This window comes from Capra hircus, chromosome 8, assembly GCF_001704415.2.
Source record: "Capra hircus breed San Clemente chromosome 8, ASM170441v1, whole genome shotgun sequence".
In the NCBI taxonomy this organism is placed as follows: domain Eukaryota; kingdom Metazoa; phylum Chordata; class Mammalia; order Artiodactyla; family Bovidae; genus Capra; species Capra hircus.
This window is the reverse complement of record NC_030815.1, coordinates 101,437,578-101,443,577: the sequence shown is the minus strand read 5'-3', so window position 1 is coordinate 101,443,577 and position 6,000 is coordinate 101,437,578. Positions and strand designations below refer to the sequence as shown.

Sequence of the window (6,000 nt, the reverse complement as noted above, 5' to 3'; positions counted from 1 at the left end):
CCTATACACATATCTATATCTAATTCTGCTATACTGTACCTCTCTCTTTATAAATATATATATACATTGTCAATCAATTATACGTCAATAAAATACCTGTACATGTATATGTAAGATAATACCATGAGATGAAAAAAAGAAAAAATCTGACAGTTAATGAAAGAATGAGGAGAAAAATAAAATATAATTTTAAAACATAAAAATAGGAATCAAACCACTACTATAGAAATCTGAATTATGGTTGGAAAAAATAGGCTTGAAAAGTTGTACAGAAAGTTAAGGAAAAACAAAAACATGACACTAAAGAATAAATATTGAAATGATCAGAGATCCAATAAATAACTAGTTAGCAATGCTAAGGAAGAAAACAGACAAAGTGAAAATGAAAAGTTGCTCAGTAATTATCTGACTCTTTGCAACCCCATGGACTATACAGTCGATAGAATTCTCTAGGCCAAAATACTGGAGTGGGTAGCCTTCCCCTTCTCCAGTGGATCTTCCCAACCCAGGAATCGAACCAGGGTCTCCTGCATTGCAGGCAGATTCTTTACCAACTCAGCTATTAGGGAAACCTAATAAATATTGAAATGATCAGAGAGCCAATAAATAAATAGTTAGCAATGCTAAGGAAGAAACCAGACAAAGCTTAACATAAATTTAAAACAAAATTTCAAAATCAAGGTCTCTGCAAGGAACAACATATTTCATGTATTTATTTAATAAGATAGTCACTGGCTACTATGTGGGAGGCATTGTTCCAGTTGTTAAGAATACATCAGCAGACACACACACAAGTATCACTGCCTTAATGATTTTACATTTTTGTGGAGGGAGACAAACAATAAATATAACAAGTAGGTTACATATGTTAGAATTAGGAGAAAAATAAAGCAGGGAGGAGAATAAATAACAGGGGTGAGCATGATATCCAGTTTCAAATAAGAGTGGCCAAGAAAGGTATTACTGGGAAAATTACATGCGAGGAAGGCTAATGAAGGAGCAAACCATGCCGGGGAGAGCGTTCCAGGAAGAGGGAACAACAAGTATAAACAAGGACTCTGAGATGGGAACCTGCCTGGTCCCAACTAGGAACAACCAATCTGATGTTCAAGAAAGAGTTCTAGGCTAGAGAAATAAAGTTGGCACTCTTCAGGCTCATTTTTAAGATGATATTTAAAACCCTAAGACTGTATCAAGAGAGTGAGTATAGGAAAAGAAGGTCAAAGACTGGGTCTTGAAATATTTGAAAGCTGTTAAGTCAGAACCAGGAAAGAAGATGGGAGTGACCAGAGACGAAAAACATAACAAAAATGCAGTTTCCTGAGAGCCAAGCGAAGAAAGTGTACCAAGGAAGAAAGTGAAAGTGAAAGTCACTCAGTTGTGTCCCCCTCTTCACAACCCCATGGACTGTATAGTCCACTGAATTCTCCAGGCTGAAGTGGATCCCCTTCTCCAGGGGATCTTCCCAACCCAGGGATCGAACCCAGGTTTTCCACATTGCAGGCGGATTCTTTACCAACCGAGCCACCAGGGAAACCCATCAAGGAAGAGGAAACAGTCAACTACTGCTGATGGTTTCATTTAGATGGGGTCTGAGAACTGCCCATTAGATTGATTCTAGAAAAATCAAAGACTCAAAATAAAGACATAGCCTAAATAATCATCTAAATTTCAAAGATGAAGAAAAGCTCTTCTAAGGATCAGTCTTTTCCATCATAGTTATACGATGCTGAAGGTAAGTAGGACTATAGTTATAGAGTTCCTGACTGACTCAATAGTTCTTCATATACTGAAGTTTTACCTTAGGTAAGTGACAGAATATATAGAGACTCAGGAAACAACCCAAGGTTCCTTCTAAAAAAAAAATCTTGAAAATTTATTCTACTAACTGAAAGATGATTAAAAAGCACAACACTGTCAATTATTTCTAAATAAGTGTGATTATTATTATTTTAAATTTATTTGGCTGCACTGCATCTTCGCTGCAGCATACCAACCCTTAGCTGTCCTCACGTGGGATCTAGTCTCCTCACCAGGGACTGAATGCAGACCCCCCCGGTTGGGAACCCAGAGTCTCAGGGTAGAGAGTAGACTGTACCAGTTTTAAGGACAAAGGCTCAGTGCTTAAGGGCAATGATTCTTTAAAGAGGGTAGTGATTATCACTCAAATTGTTCTCTGGCCTTGTCTCAGATTTATGCCTAAATCTCAAAGGACTTTCTCAGAATAAAAATGGCAAGGTCTGTTTTATTAGAAACTCTGAGTGACACTGGGACCTCGGTGATATAGTATGACAAAAGGAAAATTATTCTTGAAAATCCACAGCAACTTCGACATGGGCTGGCAACTGCCACTACCGGTCAGGGACTGAAGACAGCACCTTCAGCGCAAATGCTCAAGTCCTCTGGACTGGTCTTACTAAGCTTCACATGGAAATGACTACATCAGGGCCAAGGATGGGCTCAGGAACATGGACATAACTCATGATGGCAGAGAGGTCAGTGAGTATGTGGGAAACACTTTCAAGTCTCTTCCTCACACTGTTGGGAAGGACTTTGAAGGAAGGCTCATTGTTCAACAGATTGGGCAGAGTGTCAGATTCAGTGTGTGTCAGCTACTATAACCTAGTCTGACTACCAAGTTAACAGCACCTGAAAAATATGAATTATACACCTATACAGTTTCCTTCAGCCTCTGAAGTTTGTTATTGGCATTAACTATTAAACAAATAACACGTACTTAAGGGAACACTTGGCAATTTTTTTTTGTTTTATTTTTGAAATAATTACAGATTCACAGTAAGTTCTAAAAGAAGTACCAAGAGGTCCCAGAAACTCTTCACCCAGTTTCTACCAGTAACGTCTTAATAATTGTAACAAAATAAATTGACATTGGTACAATTCATAAATCTCACTCAGATTTTACTAGTTTTACATGCACTGTGCATGTCTAAAGTTTGATGCAATTTTATCAGATTCTGTAGATTTGTACAGTCAACCTCACAATCAAGACTTGCACCATCACCACAAACATCCCCCCTGCTATACTCCCTTATAGTCACACCTGTCTCCTTCTCTTTATGTATCTTCCATCACCACCACCCTGCCATCCCCCTTCCTAACCCTTGGCAACCACTAATCTGTTGTCTATCTCTGTAACTTTGTCATTTTGAGACTGTTACATAAATGGAATCATACAGTTTGTAGCCTTTTAAGTTTAGCTTTATTTCACTCAGAATAATTTCATGTTTGTATTTTAGAGTATATATGCTAGCAATTATGATTCTGTATTTGTCAGGGGATAAAATGATATTAAAATGTCTCCCTCCTAGATTCATCAAATGGCTGGTCTTATCTCTGACTTAAATTGGGATCTTTTTATTTTTCTATCTTAGGTATTATTTTTCTATCTTAAGTAATCTTACCTATAAACATGAATAGGGTAACATGTATGTGCTAAGTTGCTTCAGTCATGTCAGACTCTGTGACCCCATGGACCAAAGCCTGCCAGGCTGCTTTGTCCATGGGATACTCCAGGCAAGAGTACTGGAGAGGACTGCCATGCCCTTCTCCAGGGCATCTTCCCCACCTAGGCATCGAATCCACGCCTCTTATATACGTCTCCTGCACTGAGAGGCCCTTTCTTTACCACTAGCATCATGAGCAGGGTAATAATGTTGGTTAAATGTTAACTACCACTGCATATTGCAATGTTTTAAGGCAAATGTTCAAAGGTTACATTTCGCCCAAACATCATAATGGAGGGGGTAGGGAGTGTCTCATTAGATGAAGGTGTTTCAGGGCAATTTCTTACAATAAAAATTAGAATAAAAACAAAAGAAGGTAAAGTGTTAGAAAATTTAAACTAAATTATTTTAACTGTCTTACTTTTCAAAAGTAAAGAGCAATTAGCAAATAAAGACTGTGTTATCATCAGGAATCCAGTATACAGAACATATAGCTCTTTATGTCAAGGCAGGTCACGTGGGTGATTATCTGATCGTTCCAGAAACTCAGAAACTTACGCTGATATTATAGGCCACAGCTTTCTAATGCCATATGTATTATAGGAATAGCTAGTATTCTAAAAGTGGTCATAGAAGAACTAAATTCTATTCTATATATTGTTTCTGAATCAGAGAAACTCACAAACCTATGGCGTTCAATCCATGAAAAATCTTTTAAACTTATGGCCAAGAGGCAGGGGAGGGGGCAGGGTTTCACCTTGTGTTCTATCCTGAGTTGTCTTCTTACTATCTAGGCTTCTGTTGCACAACTGGATGTGACTGGTTTAGGAAACGCCATACAGTTCTGTTCATTTCAGTCAGGTACACTTTACACTGGAGACCTTTCAGAGTTATTTTTGGTACTATGGACAGTGAGTGTGAGACAGACTTCACATTTATTTTTTAATACTGAAATCTGTCAGCTATCATAAGGCATTGGCTAAGAGAAATACAACTTTTAAAAGTATAAATTGGTTCAGCTTTTGGGAATCATTTTGTCAATATTCATGAAATCTGAGAATGCTTATGCCTGTTGTCCTCCAATTCTGCTTCTAGGAATCTATTCCTTGATATAATCACTAACAAGCAAAGATGCTCATACATATATGATGTTCTTTGCAGTACTGTTAATTATTTTGAATAATTAGAAACAATGTAAATTTCCACTATTTTGGAAAAGGTTAAATAAAATTATGGCACATGAAATAATAGGCAGTATTAAAAAGAATTAAGTAGATTTTTAAGTGAAAAAAGGAAAAACTGGTGAGGGTGTTGGAAGTATGCGTGCACAACTGTTAAGTGGCTATCATGGGCAGGGGGGTAGCTTGTGAAGAGAAATAATACCTTTTTATATTTAAAATTGTTTTGAATTTTCCAAAATGAGCATGTATGTATATTACTACTTGCATAGCTTAAAAAAAATTGAGGCAATTTTATCAACAGAATATATTCCCCAAACAACAGGAAGACCTCATCAGCTACTTATCTTGCTGGTATTTTTAATACCCATCTGGCAATGTAGGGTGCAATGTTTACAACTGCAACTTCATATTTAGATTTAACATAAGACTCAAAGTATATTTGACCTTTTGAAAACTGCAATTTAGGTTAGATAACAGTATTTTTAAAATGATCTTTCTTAATAAGATACCTGAGGTATTCAAAAATTGTGTTTTGTCAACAAACAAATAATAAACTAAGGGAGGAATGCAGCAACCATCAAGACTGGAACCTGATTTTCTTCGTCAGCCCTGCAGTGCTTGGCAAATAGTAAGCAACAAATATTGACTGAAAAGATGGGTGAATCAACAGTTTAAGTCTTTTCAGTAGCACCCACTTTTTAAAAAGCAGGATAGTAGCAAGGATAGATGATGGAGCTTGTAGTTACTGGCTTTTCGAATGAGGCTGAGAAGGAGCTGTCCCCTCTTTCTACCCGGGAAGTTAAGAATTTGGTGGAGGACAGTGTTCAGTGGCTCACGTCTTGGCGATCTGTGAATCGAAAAATCATTCAATTTCAGAACCAAACAGAATATGAGGGGAAAAAAACCGAGTTGCCACTACTTATATTCTTATAATTTTGCTCAGACGAAAAGGAAAGGGTTTCTGTGGGTGTCAAACTGTCGGCAAATCACTCGTCTAAATTTTCATCTGAAAAACGAGAATAAGCACTCTTTCATAGGTTTCTGTTTTTTTTTTTTAATAGGGAAAATGTGGAAACTTTTATAAAATGCTACCAATATAGTGGCCATTCCATACAGTGCAATGAATGTTTCCTGTAAATTCAATGCCAGACTGAGTGGAAGAGCACTCAGAGAATAAAGCTGTATATTCTCAAGTTCGGGGTAATCTCATTCACCTCTTTCATCTTCATCCCAACCTCACCTACCGAGCCGGTGCGGGTCACCGGGCGTGCGACCGGCGCTTCCCTGGGCTGCCAGGCCGGGGGAAGCCCACAGCCGGCGCCTGGCCTCGGTGCTCGGGGCCGAGCCGACAGTCT

At 38.0% G+C, this 6,000-nt stretch overlaps 1 non-coding gene across 1 annotated transcript; it reads right to left on the bottom strand.

Annotated features, from left to right (window-relative positions):
• TRNAC-GCA lies at positions 498-569 on the bottom strand. The gene has a single exon. It is a non-coding gene; the product is annotated as a tRNA-Cys (tRNA).